Here is a 17,629-nt window from a genome sequence, read left to right as displayed (position 1 = left end):
TTTGATTTGATGATTTTCCATTTCTAAGTGTTATTTCCATTTCAACACTGTGCAGGACTGTGTTCCATTCCAGTATGTGCAGGACTGTGTTCCATTTCAGCACTAACATGGCCTGAATTATCAAAACAATGCAGATTGATAATTAATGCATATTCTCATTCAGTCATTTTAGTTTAAGTTATCCATGTTTCTCATCATTTTACAAAACTATTTCAAGTCAAGAAAGAGATGAAAGAAATATGAAAGAGGACCTGTTCCTTGACCATGTACATCTCTCAGTAAATACCACACTGTGCTTCTCTGTCCAGTTTGTGAGGGTTCACAGCTCCACAGATCCAGTGTTAATCTACCAGATGCTGACAGAGCAGTGGGGACTAGCCCCTCCACACCTGGTGGTGGCTCTGGTGGGGGGAGACGAGCTGGCTCAGATGAAACCCTGGCTCAGGGACACCGTGAGGAAAGGACTGGTCAAGGCTGCTCAGAGCACAGGTGGGACACGCGCACACACGCACACACACACCTGGTGGTGGCTCTGGTGGGGGGAGACGAGCTGGCTCAGATGAAACCTGGCTCAGGGACACCGTGAGGAAAGGACTGGTCAAGGCTGCTCAGAGCACAGGTGGGACACCAGGGTACACACACACCTGTGTGGTGGCTCTGGTGGGGAGACACAGATGAAACCCTGGCAGGGACACCGTTATAACCACTGGTCAACATACACACACGCATGGGACACACACACGCATACACACATACACACACGCATACACACATACACACACGCATACACACACACACACACGCGCAAGCACACACACAACACACGCATACACACATACACACATACACACGCACACGCGCAAGCACACACACACACACACACACACACACACACACACACACACACACACACACACACACACACACACACACACACACACACACACACAATTCACTTTTGTTTTTACGAAGATAATCTTGGGCAGCATTAAATCAGCCAATGGGCCACGTTGAGTTCCCTGCTCTAAAGTGAGCATGTTGGACAAAGTGAGATGATGTCTCTACCTCACAGGTGCCTGGATCCTGACCAACGGGCTTCGTAACATCACCAAGCACCTGGGCCAGGCTGTCCGTGACCACTCTCTGGCCAGCACCTCCTCTAAGGTCAAGGTGGTGGCCATCGGCATCGCTCCCTGGAACATGATCCACAACAGAGACGCTCTGCTTGCTGCTAAGGTCTCCATACACATCCATGCAGAAGATCATATGAGTTCAGAGTAGATGTTGATTACATTTAACATGTGATTAGACTAGACAACGAGGTCCCAGTAAAACGTCTGTGTGTCTGTGTGTGAGTTGCTGTTACGCGCTCCTCTGAAATCTGTTCTCTGACCGACGTGTCTCCTCCTGCAGCCAGACCAGCCTGCCGTGGTGGAGCCCCAGGACCTGTCCCATGGGGGCGGTGTACTCCCTGGACTGCAACCACTCCCACTTTGTCCTGGTTGAGGAGGACCCTCAGCGCCCCTGGGCCACCAAAACAAATGAGGGTCAAGCTGCTCAAGCATATCTCCCTGCAGCGCACCGGTTATGGAGGTGAACCTACTTCAACTTAAACATACTTACTCTTTTTTAACCTTTATTTAACTAGGCAAGTCAGTTAAGAACAAATTCTTATTTACAATGACTGTCTACCAGGAGCAGTGTGTTAACTGCCTTGTTCAGGGGCAGACATTTTTTACCTTGTCAGCTCGGGGGATTAGATCCAGCAACCTTTGGTTACTGGCCCAACGCTCAACCACTAGGCTACCTGCTGGTTACTGGCCCAACGCTCCAACCACTAGGCTACCTGCTGGTTACTGGCCCAACGCTCCAACCACTAGGCTACCTGCTGGTTACTGGCCCAACGCTCCAACCACTAGGCTACCTGCTGGTTACTGGCCCAACGCTCCAACCACTAGGCTACCTGCTGGTTACTGGCCCAACGCTCCAACCACTAGGCTACCTGCTGGTTACTGTTACTGACTGGCCCAACGCTCCAACCACTAGGCTACCTGCTGGTTACTGGCCCAACGCTCCAACCACTAGGCTACCTGCTGGTTACTGGCCCAACGCTCCCCACTAACTTATTTGAAGGTTGTTAATGTTTACTGTGCGTCATATTTGACACAGCACACTTGTATTTCTTCAGGAAGAATGCTTCTTTTTGACTTTAATGAGTGGTTTTAAGGAATCAACCAGGGCCCTTGTTGATATTCTGCATCGCTACAGGTGCAGGCAGCTTTGAGATCCCAGTGCTGTGTCTCCTGGTGCATGGAGAACCTCGGATCCTACAGGTTTGTCACATTTTGGAAAATATTAGTTTCCCATTAATTCAACTTTTCAGTATAATGTGTTATTATATTACATGTCATAAGATGTATGAACGTGTATACATTTCATATGACGAGGCCTATTATATATTATGTTGCCATAGCAACATTTCAATTGATCAAAGTGTCTATTTAGTCAGAATCATACTGTAGCTGTGTTACCGTAGTTTCTATATTGCTGCGTGAATTACCAGCACATCATACTGCGTTATACTGTAGCTGTGTTACCATAGTTTCTATATTGCTGCGTGAATTACCAGCACATCATACTGGTTATACTGTAGCTGTGTTACCATAGTTTCTATATTGCTGCGTGAATTACCAGCACATCATACTGCGTTATACTGTAGCTGTGTTACCATAGTTTCTATATTGCTGTGAATTACCAGCACATCATACTGCGTTATACTGTAGCTGTGTTACCATAGTTTCTATATTGCTGCGTGAATTACCAGCACATCATACTGCGTTATACTGTAGCTGTGTTACCATAGTTTCTATATTGCTGGTGAATTACCAGCACATCATACTGCGTTATACTGTAGCTGTGTTACCATAGTTTCTATATTGCTTCGTGAATTACCAGCACATCATACTGCGTTATACTGTAGCTGTGTTACCATAGTTTCTATATTGCTGTGAATTACCAGCACATCATACTGCGTTATACTGTAGCTGTGTTACCATGTTTCTATATTGCTGCGTGAATTACAGCACATCATACTGCGTTATACTGTTTGACTTTATTGCTGTGTTACCAGGGCACATAGCATTTACTAGGCAGCTTTGAGATCCCAGTGCTGTGTCTCCTGGTGAATTACCAGCACATCATACTGCGTTATACTGTAGCTGTGTTACCATAGTTTCTATATTGCTGCGTATACCAGCACATCATACTGAACGTGTATACATTTCATATGCTGTGGCCTATGCTGCCATGAATTACCAGCACATCATACTGGTTATACTGTAGCTGTGTTACCATAGTTTCTATATTGCTGCGTGAATTACCAGCACATCATACTGGTTATACTGTAGCTGTGTTACCATAGTTTCTATATTGCTGCGTGAATTACCAGCACATCATACTGCGTTATACTGTAGCTGTGTTACCATAGTTTCTATATTGCTGCGTGAATTACCAGCACATCATACTGCGTTATACTGTAGCTGTGTTACCATAGTTTCTATATTGCTGCGTGAATTACCAGCACATCATACTGCGTTATACTGTAGCTGTGTTACCATAGTTTCTATATTGCTGCGTGAATTACCAGCACATCATACTGTGTTATACTGTAGCTGTGTTACCATAGTTACTATATTGCTGTGTGTGCTGTGTGTGCTGTTTGGGTAAGCAGACCTCCTCTGTCTCTGGGTACAGAGGATGTATAAGGGCATAGGGAACGCCATGCCCTGGCTGATACTGGCGGGGTCGGGGGGCGTGGCCCACATCCTGGTCACGCTGATGAACCGGGGCTGCTGGGACATGGACAGCGTGCAGGAGCTCCTGCTAGACACCTTTCCCAGCGTGCACCACAGCACTGACATCACTAACTGGACCAAGCTGGTAAGGAGCATAGAGAGAGAGCAGAGCGAGAGAGCAGAGCGAGAGAGCAGAGCGAGAGAGCAGAGAGAGAGAGCAGAGCGAGAGAGCAGAGAGCAGAGAGGATGGCAGAGAGGCAGAGTGAGAGAGCAGAGTGAGCAGAGTGAGAGGCAGAGTGAGCAGAGAGAGCAGAGCAGAGAGCAGAGCGAGAGCAGAGAGAGAGAGCAGAGCAGAGAGGCAGAGAGCAGAGCGAGAGGCAGAGAGAGAGGCAGAGCGAGAGAGCAGAGAGAGAGAGCAGAGCAGAGAAGAGAGCAGAGCGAGAGAGCAGAGGAGAGAGAGCAGAGAGAGAGAGCAGAGCGAGAGAGCAGAGAGAGAGAGTAGAGAGAGGTTGAATGACTGACTTCCTCCTGATCTTCAGATCCAGAAGATACTGGACAACGGCCACCTCCTGACAGTTCATGACCCCGAGCAGGAGAGCTCTGAGCTGGACACAGTCATCCTCAAAGCTTTGGTCAAAGGTACTGGATGGAATGCTTCTACTACGGCTGACAGCACTTACATCAATCCTAAAAAGGGCTTGTATAGAAGCAGATGAAAGATATCCATCAAAAGATCAATACATTTACAATTATGCTCCATATAAAAAGGTTTGAGGAGTTACTGGAAGCCATCCGTCAACATAGAAAAGAAATACGCTCATTCTGTTTTTGATGGATATCAACTTTCTTTCTGAACGGGGGTTAACCCATAACCTTTGACCCCTAACATCTAACTTTTGACCCCTAACATCTAACCTTTGACCCCTAACATCTAACATTTGCCCTGTGTGTGGCATGCAGCCTGTAAGAGCCAGAGTCAGGAAGCTCAGGACTTCCTGGATGAGCTGAAGTTGGCGGTGGCCTGGAACCGGGTGGACATCGCTAAGAGCCACATCTTCAATGGGGACGTGGAGTGGACGGTGAGAATGAAAGACAGCATGAGATGTCCCTCCTTCATTCATTCTCTCTCTCCTATTGGTCCTGAACTTTGTACTGCTAGTGCTGATTATTGTTAATGTAATATATTTGCTGCCACATCAAGGATCATTAAAAAACGTATCTTACCTTAGTATAATAACGGAATGTAAAAGCCTATATGCAGCATAAATATTGCTTAGTAAAACAGAATATTGGAATTGTATTGGTAGTTTACTACAAAGTTAGTAATATATAACACTATCTACTGACCCTCGCAGGCAGGTGACCTGGAGGAGGTGATGATGGACGCGCTGGTCAATGATAAGCCCGACTTTGTGCGTCTATTTGTGGACAACGGCGTGTGTCTGGGCGAGTTCCTGACATACGGCCGCCTGCAGGAGCTCTACTGCTCCGTGTCAGAGAAGAGCCTCCTTCATCTCCTCCTCCTGAAGAAGCACCAGGAGAAACAGCTCCTACTGAAGGCTACACGGACCCCTGGACCCCCTCACGACCACCACAAGGCCGAGTCCGGGGACCGGAAGGCCCGCTTCACCCTGCATGAGGTGTCCAAAGTGCTGAAAGACTTCCTGCACGACTCGTGTAAAGGCTTCTATCAGAAGCTGCCCACGGTGGGTACTGGGTAGGCTCTTCCTGAGGTAACGCGGAGTGAGTTTATCACATCATGGATAACAGATAGTTCCTCATGGACCACAGATAGTTCCTCATGAATCACAGATAGTTCCTCATGGACCACAGATAGTTCCTCATGAATCACAGATAGTTCCTCATGGACCACAGATAGTTCCTCATGGATCACAGATAGTTCCTCATGAATCACAGATAGTTCCTCATGGATCACAGATAGTTCCTCATGGATAGTTCCTCATGGATCACAGATAGTTCCTCATGGATCACAGATAGTTCCTCATGGATCACAGATAGTTCCTCATGGATCACAGATAGTTCCTCATGAATCACAGATAGTTCCTCATGGATCACAGATAGTTCCTCATGGATCACAGATAGTTCCTCATGGATCACAGATAGTTCCTCATGGATCACAGATAGTTCCTCATGGATCACAGATAGTTCCTCATGGATCACAGATAGTTCCTCATGGATCACAGATAGTTCCTCATGGATCACAGATAGTTCCTCATGAATCACAGATAGTTCCTCATGGATCACAGATAGTTCCTCATGGATCCCAGATAGTTCCTCATGGATCACAGATAGTTCCTCATGGATCCTCACACAGATAGTTCCTCATGGACCACAGAGTTCCTCATGGATCACAGATAGTTCCTCATGGATCACAGATAGTTCCTCATGGATCACAGATAGTTCCTCATGGATCACAGATAGTTCCTCATGGATCACAGATAGTTCCTCATGGATCACAGATAGTTCCTCATGGATCACAGATAGTTCCTCATGGATCACAGATAGTTCCTCATGGATCACAGATAGTTCCTCATGGATCACAGATAGTTCCTCATGGATCACAGATAGTTCCTCATGGATCACAGATAGTTCCTCATGGATCACAGATAGTTCCTCATGGATCACAGATAGTTCCTCATGGATCACAGATAGTTCCTCATGGATCACAGATAGTTCCTCATGGATCACAGATAGTTCCTCATGGATCACAGATAGTTCCTCATGGATCACAGATAGTTCCTCATGAATCACAGATAGTTCCTCATGGATCACAGATAGTTCCTCATGGATCACAGATAGTTCCTCATGGATCACAGATAGTTCCTCATGAATCACAGATAGTTCCTCATGGATCACAGATAGTTCCTCATGAATCACAGATAGTTCCTCATGGATCACAGATAGTTCCTCATGGATCACAGATAGTTCCTCATGGATCACAGATAGTTCATGGATCACAGATAGTTCCTCATGGATCACAGATAGTTCCTCATGAATCACAGATAGTTCCTCATGGATCACAGATAGTTCCTCATGAATCACAGATAGTTCCTCATGGATCACAGATAGTTCCTCATGGATCACATATAGTTCCTCATGGATCACAGATAGTTCCTCATGGATCACAGATAGTTCCTCATGAATCACAGATAGTTCCTCATGTTCCTCATGGATCACAGATAGTTCCTCATGGATCACAGATAGTTCCTCATGGATCACAGATAGTTCCTCATGAATCACAGATAGTTCCTCATGGATCACAGATAGTTCCTCATGGATCACAGATAGTTCCTCATGGATCACAGATAGTTCCTCATGGATCACAGATAGTTCCTCATGGATCACAGATAGTTCCTCATGAATCACAGATAGTTCCTCATGGATCACAGATAGTTCCTCATGGATCACAGATAGTTCCTCATGGATCACAGATAGTTCCTCATGGATCACATATAGTTCCTCATGGATCACTAATAGTTCCTCATGGATCACAGATAGTTCCTCATGGATCACATATAGTTCCTCATGAATCACAGATAGTTCCTCATGGATCACAGATAGTTTCTCATGAATCACAGATAGTTCCTCATGAATCACAGATAGTTCCTCATGGATCACAGATAGTTCCTCATGGATCACAGATAGTTCCTCATGAATCACAGATAGTTCCTCATGAATCACAGATAGTTCCTCATGGATCACAGATAGTTCCTCATGAATCACAGATAGTTCCTCGTGAATCACAGATAGTTCCTCATGGATCACAGATAGTTCCTCATGGATCACATATAGTTCCTCATGAATCACAGATAGTTCCTCATGGATCACAGATAGTTCCTCATGAATCACAGATAGTTCCTCATGAATCACAGATAGTTCCTCATGGATCACAGATAGTTCCTCATGGATCACAGATAGTTCCTCATGGATCACAGATAGTTCCTCATGGATCACAGATAGTTCCTCATGGACCACAGATAGTTAGTTCCTCATGGATCACAGATAGTTCCTCATGGATCACAGATAGTTCCTCATGAATCACAGATAGTTCCTCATGGATCACAGATAGTTCCTCATGAATCACATATAGTTCCTCATGGATCACAGATAGTTCCTCATGGACCACAGATAGTTCCTCATGGATCACAGATAGTTCCTCATGGACCACAGATAGTTCCTCATGAATCACAGATAGTTCCTCATGGATCACAGATAGTTCCTCATGAATCACAGATAGTTCCTCATGGATCACAGCTGAACACAGAATTGTGTCTGGAGAAAGAAAACCTCACAGATTCCAAGGCTTTTCTGAAGAACAGATTGCAACCATGTCAAGATGTCCAGCAGAGACACGTTTTCTCTGCATTTCTATGTGTCTGTCAGAGTTCACTCTTCTTCATCCTTAAGTGTGTGTGTCTCACTGTGTGTGTTTGTGTTGTCTCCAGGAGAAGACAGGCAAGAAGGCAGGCCGTCTCTTTAACAACCAGAAGAGCCTTGCTGAGTTGGAGGAGCGCTGTGAGCACCCCTGGAGGGACCTGTTCCTCTGGGCTGTTCTCCAGAACCGGCAGCAGATGGCTAACTACTTCTGGGCCATGGTCAGTCCCCTCCCTCCCAGAGAGTTAGTTCTGATCTCCAGGAGGATTATTCAAATGAAGGTCAAGCCCAGTAGTTAGTGTAGGTTTTATTGCTGGCTAGTGTCAATACAGGCAGTTTAAAAGATAATGTAGATATCATCAGCATGGTGTTACAGCCAGACAGACACACACACACGCACACACTGACTCTCTCTCTCTCTCTCTCTCTCTCTCTCTCTCTCTCTCTCTCTCTCTCTCTCTCTCTCTCTCTCTCTCTCTCTCTCTCCCTCTCTCTCTCTCTCTCTCTCTCTCTCTCTCTCTCTCTCTCTCTCTCTCTCTCTCTCTCTCTCTCTCTCTCAATTCAATTCAAAGGGCTTTATTGGCATGGGAAACATGTTTACTTATCCAAAGCAAATGGAATAGACAATAAACAAAAGCAAAATAAACAAGGGACACATTAGTGTACATTACACTCACAAAAGGGTGGTTAGTCTCTCTCTCTCTCTCTCTCTCCCTCTCTCCCTCTCTCTCTCCCTCTCTCTCTCTCTCTCTCTCTCTCTCTCTCTCTCTCTCTGTTTCTGTCTCTCTCTCTCTCTTTCTCTCTCTCTCTCTCTCTCTCTCTCTCTCTCTCTCTCTCTCTCTCTCTCTCTCTCTCTCTCTCTATTCTCTATTCTCTCTCGCTATTCTCCCTCTGTATCCCCTTCTATTTATCTGTCTCTCTCTCTCTCTCTCTCTCTCTCTCTCTCTCTCTCTCTCTATTCCCTCTCTGTACCCCCCGTCTCTCTCAATTCAATTCAAAGGGTTTATTGATATGGGAAACATGTTTACATTGCCAAAGCAAATGGAATAGACAATAAACAAAAGGGAAATGAACAAGGGAAACATTAGTGAACATTACACTCACAAAAGGATGATCAGTCTCTCTCTCTCAATTTCAATTCAATTCAAAGGGCTTTATTGGGATGAGAAACATACAGTTTAAATGGGAAGTTTACATACACTTAGGTTAGAGCCATTAAAACTTGTTTTACAACCACTCCACAATTATCTTGTTTACAAACTATTGTTTTGGCAAGTCGGTTAGGACATCTACTGTTTTATGATTTTAGAAGCTTCTGGTAGGCTAATTGACATCATTTGAGTCAATTGGAGGTGTACCTGTGGATGTATTTCAAGGTACAAAAGTATCTACAGTGGGGCAAAAAAGTATTTAGTCAGCCACCAATTGTGCAAGTTCTCCCACTTAAAAAGATGAGAGGGCCTGTAATTTTCATCATACACTTCAATTATGACAGGCAAAATGAGAAGAAAAACAAATCCAGTAAATCACATTGTAGGATTTTTAATGAATTTATTTGCAAATTATGGTGGGGAAAAAATACTTTTTTGCCCCACTGTATATCCATAGTAAAAAACGAGTCCTATATCGAAATAACCTGAAAGGCTGCTCAGCAAGGAAGAAGCCATTGCCCCAAAACCGCCACAAAAAGCCAGTCTACTGTTTGCAACTGCACATGGGGACAAAGATTGTACTTTTGGAGAAATTTCCTCTGGTCTGATGAAACAAAAATATAACTTTTTGGCCATAATGACCATCGTTATGTTTGGAGGAAAAGAGGAGGCTTGCAAGCCGAAGAATACCATCCCAACCGTGAAGCACAGGGGTGGCAGCATCATGTTGTGGGGGTGCTTTGCTGCAGGAGGGACTGGTGCACTTCACAAAATAGATGGCATCATGAGGCAGGAAAATTATGTGGAAATATTGAAGCAACATCTCAAGTCATCAGTCAGGAAGTTAAAGCTTGGTTGCAAATGGATCTTCCAAATGGCCAATGACCCCAAGCATACTTCTAAAGTTGTGGCAAAATGGCTTAAGGATAACAAAGTCAATGTATTGGAGTGGCCATCACAAAGCCCTGACCTCAATCCCACAGAACATTTGTGGACAGAACTGAGAAAGTGTGTGCGAGCAAGGAGGCCTTCAAACCTGACTCAGTTGCACCAGCTCTGTCAGAAGGAATGGACCAAAATTGAAATTCCCAACTTACTGTGGGAAGCTTGTGAAAGGCTACCTGAAATTAAACTATTTAAAGGCAATGCTACCAAATACTAATTGAGTGTATGTAAACTTCTGACCCACTGGGAAGGTGATGAATGAAATAAAAGCTGAAATAAATAATTATATTATTAATACTATTATTTTGCCATTTCACATTCTTAAAATAAAGTGGAGATCCTAACTGACCTAAGAGAGGGAATCTTTACTAGCATTAAATGTCAGGAATTGTGAAAAAGTGAGTTTAAATGTATTTGGCTGCGGTGTATGTAAACTTCCAACTTCAACTGTATGTTTACATTGCCAAAGCAAGTGAAATAGATAATAAACAATAAAAAACAGTAAACATTACACTCACAAAAGCTCTAAAGGAATAGAGACATTTCAAATGTCATAGTATGTCTATATTGTAACGGTTTTCCTTCTCTTCTGACGAGGAGCATGAAGGATCGGACCAATGTGCAGCGTGGTCAGTGTTCATGTTATTTATTAGGAACAGAAACACTAAACAAAATAACAAAGAGAGTGAAATGAAAACGAAACATTCCTGTAAGGTGCAGCAACACAAAACAGGAAACAACTACCCACAACCCATAGTGGGAAAACAGGCTGCCTAAGTATGGTTCTCAATCAGAGACAACCATTGACAGCTGCCTCTGATTGGGAACCATACCAGGCCAAAAGCAGAAATACAAAACATAGAACAAAAACATAGAATGCCCACCCCAACTCACGCCCTGACCAAACTAAAATATAGACATAAAAAGGAACTAAGGTCAGGGCGTGACATATATACAGTGTTGTAACGATGTGCAAATAGTTAAAGTACAAACAGGAAAATAAATACACATAAATATTAAGGGAAAATAAATAAACATAAATATAGGTTGTATTTACGATGGTGTTTGTTCTTCACTGGTTGCCCTTTTCTTGCGGAAACAGGTCACAAATCTCGCTGCTGTGATGCACACTGTGGTATTTCACCCAATAGATATAGGAGTTTTTCAAATTTGGATTTGTTTTTCAAATTCTTTGTGGGTCTGTGTAACCCGAAGGAAAATATGTGTCTTTAATATGGTCAGACATTTGGCAGGAGGTTAGGAAGTGCAGCTCAGTTTGCACCTAATTTTGTTGGCAGTGTGCAAATCGCCTGTCTTCTCTTGAGAGCCATGTCTTCCTATGGCGTCCTCTCTCAATAGCAAGGCTATGCTCACTGAGTCTGTACATAGTCAAAGCTTTCCTTAAGTTTGGGTCAGTGACAGTGATCAAGTATTCTGCCACTGTGTACTCTCTGTTTAGGGACAAATAGATTTCTAATTTGCTCTGTTTCTTTCCAATGTGTAAAGTAATTATGTTTTTGTTTTCTCATGATTTGGTTGGGTCTAATTGTGTTGCTGTCCTGGGGCTCTGTGGGGTCTGTTTGTGTTTGGGAACAGAGCCCCAGGACCAGCTTGATTAGTGGACTCTTCTCCAGGTTCATCTCTCTGTAGGTGATGGCTTTGTTATGGAAGGTTTGGGAATAGCTCCATTTTAGGTGGTTGTAGAATTTAACGTCTCTTTTCTGGATTTTGATAATTAGTGGGTATCGGCCTAATTCTGCTCTGCATGCATTATTTGGTGTTTTACGTTGTTCACAGAGGATATTTGTGCAGAATTCTGCACGCAGAGTTTCAATTTGGTATTTATCCCATTTTGCAAGTTCTTGGTTGGTGAGCAGACCTCAGACCTCACAACCATAAAGGGCAATGGGTTCTATAGCTGATTCAACTATTTTTTGCCAGATCCTAATTGATGTGTCAAATTTTATGTTCCAATTGATGGCGTAGAAGGCCCTTCTTGCCTTGTCTCTCAGATCGTTGTTACCTGTGGTGCTGATGTTTAGGCCAAGGTAGGTATAGTTTTTTGTGTGCTCTAGGGCAATGGTGTCTAGATGGAATTTGTATTTGTGTTCCTGACAACTGGACCTTTTTTGGAACACCATTATTTTTGTCTTACTGAAATTTACTGTCAGGACCCAAGTCTGACAGAATCTGTGCAGAAGATCTAGGTGCTGCTGTAGGCCCTCCAGGTCTGACAGAATCTGTGCAGAAGATCTAGGTGCTGCTGTAGGCCCTCCTTGGTTGGGGACAGAAGCACCAGATCATCAGCAAACAGTAGACATTTGACTTCAGATTCTAGTAGGGTGAGGTTGGATGCTGCAGACTGTTCTAGTGCCCGCGCCAATTAAATTATATACATGTTGAAGAGGGTGGGGCTCAAGCTGCATACCTATCTCACCACACGACCCTGTGGAAAGAAGTGTGTTTTTTTTGGACAATTTTAACCTCACACTTGTTATGTTTATACATGGATTTTATAATGTTGTATGTTTTCCCCCAACACAGCTTTCCATCCATTTGTATAGCAGACCCTCGTGCCAAATTGAGTCAAAAGCCTTTTTGAAATCAACAAATCATGAGAAGACTTTGCCTTTGTTTTGATTTGTTTATTTGTCAATTAGGGTGTGTAGGTTGACTACGTGGTCTGTCGTACGGTCATTTGTTAAAAAGACAATTTGATATTTGCTCAGTATATTGTTTTCACTGAGGAAATGTACAAGTCTGCTGTTAATGATAATGCAGAGGATTTTCCCGAGGTTGCTGTTGACACAAATCCTACTGTAGTTATTGGGGTCAAATTTGTCTCAACTTTTGTGGATTGGGGTGATCAGTCCTTGATTCCAAATATTGTGGAAGATGTCGTAGCTGAGGATGATGTTAAAGAGTTTAGCCAATTGTAATTTGTTGTCTGTATATTTTATCATTTCATTTAGGATACCATCAACACCACAGGGCTTTTTAGGTTGGAGGGTTTGAATTTTGTGCTGTCTCTGTCTCTGTCTCTGTCTCTGTCTCTGTCTCTGTCTCTCTCTCTCTCTCTCTCTCTCTCTCTCTCTCTCTCTCTCTCTCTCTCTCTCTCTCTCTCTCTCTCTCTCTCTCTCTCTCTCTCTCTGTCTGTGTCTGTCTGTCTGTCTGTCTGTGGTCCAGGGTCCTGAGGCTGTAGCAGCGGCTCTAGCTGGTTGTAAGATCCTGAAAGAGATGTCTGGCCTGGAGTCAGAGGCAGAGTCAGCACGTAGCATGAAGGAGGCCAAGTATGAGCAGTTTGCCCTAGGTGAGAGACACGAGGAGCGTGTAGGCACATGCACCACACATACACGCACACACACACACACGCACACACACACACACACACACACACACACACACACACACACACACACACACACACACACACACACACACACACACACACACACACACACACACACACACACTGGATATAACATGCAGCGTCACACTCTGCGATGACATAATGCTCTGGGATCACAAACCATCACTTAGTTGAAATATACCACGAAGACAAAGATGTTCCCTGAAAGTATCTATTTCCTAGGAAATTCTCCAAGGGTTAAAATTCACAGTGAGATCATCACAAGATAAGAATCTAGATACAACCAATGCCTATATAATATAATAATATAATAATAATAATAATAATAATATTATATTATATAACAAACAGACAAAAGCCCAATTTGAATGGTGTGAAGTCTTGGTAAGTGTGTTGAGTCTGGTGTGTGTGTGTGTGTGTGTTGCCAGATCTGTTTGGGGAGTGCTACTCTAACAGTGAAGACAGGGCCTATGCTCTTCTGGTGAGAAGGACCCGCTGCTGGAATCAATCCACCGTCCTCAACCTGGCAACCGAGGCTGACGCCAAGTGCTTCTTCGCCCACAATGGAGTTCAGGTAGGCCACGGTAACACGTGCAGAGGCACGCATAGACACACTGAAACAGACACGTGACCTCCTTACTTTTCATCTCTGTGTTCCATAAACAAATTATACATTAGATAGATGTGACTGTGTACACAGACAATGTACACAGAGTCCTCTTGGTGTGTGACTGTGTACACAGACAATGTTCACAGAGTCCTCTTGGTGTGTGACTGTGTACACAGACAATATTCACAGAGTCCTCTTGGTGTGTGACTGTGTACACAGACAATGTACACAGAGTCCTCTTGGTGTGTGACTGTGTACACAGACAATGTACACAGAGTCCTCTTGGTGTGTGACTGTGTACACAGACAATGTACACAGAGTCCTCTTGGTGTGTGACTGTGTACACAGACAATGTTCACAGAGTCCTCTTGGTGTGTGACTGTGTACACAGACAATGTTCACAGAGTCCTCTTGGTGTGTGACTGTGTACACAGACAATGTTCACAGAGTCCTCTTGGTGTGTGACTGTGTACACAGACAATGTACACAGAGTCCTCTTGGTGTGTGACTGTGTACACAGACAATGTACACAGAGTCCTCTTGGTGTGTGACTGTGTACACAGACAATGTACACAGAGTCCTCTTGGTGTGTGACTGTGTACACAGACAATATTCACAGAGTCCTCTTGGTGTGTGACTGTGTACACAGACAATGTTCACAGAGTCCTCTTGGTGTGTGACTGTGTACACAGACAATATTCACAGAGTCCTCTTGGTGTGTGACTGTGTACACAGACAATATTCACAGAGTCCTCTTGGTGTGTGACTGTGTACACAGACAATATTCACAGAGTCCTCTTGGTGTGTGACTGTGTACACAGACAATATTCACAGAGTCCTCTTGGTGTGTGACTGTGTACACAGACAATGTTCACAGAGTCCTCTTGGTGTGTGACTGTGTACACAGACAATGTTCACAGAGTCCTCTTGGTGTGTGACTGTGTACACAGACAATATTCACAGAGTCCTCTTGGTGTGTGACTGTGTACACAGACAATGTTCACAGAGTCCTCTTGGTGTGTGACTGTGTACACAGACAATGTTCACAGAGTCCTCTTGGTGTGTGACTGTGTACACAGACAATGTTCACAGAGTCCTCTTGGTGTGTGACTGTGTACACAGACAATATTCACAGAGTCCTCTTGGTGTGTGACTGTGTTTTAATATTCACAGAGTCCTCTTGGTGTGTGACTGTGTACACAGACAATATTCATGTGCAGAGTCCTCTTGGTGTGTGACTGTGTACACAGACAATGTTCACAGAGTCCTCTTGGTGTGTGACTGTGTACACAGACAATGTACACAGAGTCCTCTTGGTGTGTGACTGTGTACACAGACAATGTTCACAGAGCCCTCTTGGTGTGTGACTGTGTACACAGACAATATTCACAGAGTCCTCTTGGTGTGTGACTGTGTACACAGACAATATTCACAGAGTCCTCTTGGTGTGTGACTGTGTGTTGTGTTTTATGGGCTGATGTGCCCTCTGCTGGTTTCAGTGTTGATAGGTGTGTTTTATGGGGTGATGTGCCCTCTGATGGTTTCAGTGTTGATAGGTGTGTTTTATGGGGTGATGTGCCCTCTGCTGGTTTCAGTGTTGATAGGTGTGTTTTATGGGGTGATGTGCCCTCTGCTGGTTTCAGTGTTGATAGGTGTGTTTTATGGGGTGATGTGCCCTCTGATGGTTTCAGTGTTGATAGGTGTGTTTTATGGGCTGATGTGCCCTCTGCTGGTTTCAGTGTTGATAGGTGTGTTTTATGGGGTGATGTGCCCTCTGCTGGTTTCAGTGTTGATAGGTGTGTTTTATGGGGTGATGTGCCCTCTGCTGGTTTCAGTGTTGATAGGTGTGTTTTATGGGCTGATGTGCCCTCTGCTGGTTTCAGTGTTGATAGGTGTGTTTTATGGGGTGATGTGCCCTCTGATGGTTTCAGTGTTGATAGGTGTGTTTTATGGGGTGATGTGCCCTCTGCTGGTTTCAGTGTTGATAGGTGTGTTTTATGGGGTGATGTGCCCTCTGCTGGTTTCAGTGTTGATAGGTGTGTTTTATGGGCTGATGTGCCCTCTGCTGGTTTCAGTGTTGATAGGTGTGTTTTATGGGGTGATGTGCCCTCTGCTGGTTTCAGTGTTGATAGGTGTGTTTTATGGGGTGATGTGCCCTCTGCTGGTTTCAGTGTTGATAGGTGTGTTTTATGGGCTGATGTGCCCTCTGCTGGTTTCAGTGTTGATAGGTGTGTTTTATGGGCTGATGTGCCCTCTGCTGGTTTCAGTGTTGATAGGTGTGTTTTATGGGGTGATGTGCCCTCTGCTGGTTTCAGTGTTGATAGGTGTGTTTTATGGGGTGATGTGCCCTCTGCTGGTTTCAGTGTTGATAGGTGTGTTTTATGGGCTGATGTGCCCTCTGCTGGTTTCAGTGTTGATAGGTGTGTTTTATGGGCTGATGTGCCCTCTGCTGGTTTCAGTGTTGATAGGTGTGTTTTATGGGCTGATGTGCCCTCTGCTGGTTTCAGTGTTGATAGGTGTGTTTTATGGGGTGATGTGCCCTCTGCTGGTTTCAGTGTTGATAGGTGTGTTTTATGGGGTGATGTGCCCTCTGCTGGTTTCAGTGTTGATAGGTGTGTTTTATGGGGTGATGTGCCCTCTGCTGGTTTCAGTGTTGATAGGTGTGTTTTATGGGGTGATGTGCCCTCTGCTGGTTTCAGTGTTAATAGGTGTGTTTTATGGGGTGATGTGCCCTCTGCTGGTTTCAGTGTTAATAGGTGTGTTTTATGGGGTGATGTGCCCTCTGCTGGTTTCAGTGTTGATAGGTGTGTTTTATGGGGTGATGTGCCATCTGATGGTTTCTGTGTGTTCTACACTTTTACAGTAGTAAAAGTGTAGTAAAACAATTCACAACATCCTCTTAGATTACGGCTGAACTACCTCTTTTAACCTCCCCAAGAGACTAAACTGTGCTCGCCTCACTTGAAAAAAATATATATATGTTAAACATGCAATACAATTAGTATGACCTATGTAATACAATTAGTATGACCTATGCAATATAATTAGTATGACCTATGCAATATAATTAGTATGACCTATGTAATACAATAGTATGACCTTATATATTAGTATGACCTATGTATAATTAGTATGACCTATGTAATACAATTAGTATGACCTATGTAATATAATTAGTATGACCTATGTAATACAATTAGTATGGCCTATGTAATATAATTAGTATGACCTATGTAATATAATTAGTATGACCTATGTAATATAATTAGTATGACCTATGTAATACAATTAGTATGACCTATGTAATATAATTAGTATGACCTATGTAATATAATTAGTACCTATGTAATATAATTAGTATGAC

General features: G+C 43.8%; 1 pseudogene; it reads left to right on the top strand.

Annotated features, from left to right (window-relative positions):
* Positions 1–55: 55 nt before the first annotated feature.
* On the top strand, positions 56–15,636 carry LOC118383071 (transient receptor potential cation channel subfamily M member 5-like; annotated as a pseudogene).
* Positions 15,637–17,629: the final 1,993 nt, after the last annotated feature.

Source organism: Oncorhynchus keta, unplaced genomic scaffold (genome assembly GCF_023373465.1).
Source record: "Oncorhynchus keta strain PuntledgeMale-10-30-2019 unplaced genomic scaffold, Oket_V2 Un_contig_20982_pilon_pilon, whole genome shotgun sequence".
NCBI classification, from domain to species: Eukaryota; Metazoa; Chordata; class Actinopteri; order Salmoniformes; family Salmonidae; genus Oncorhynchus; species Oncorhynchus keta.
This window is presented reverse-complemented; position numbering and strand designations above follow the sequence as displayed.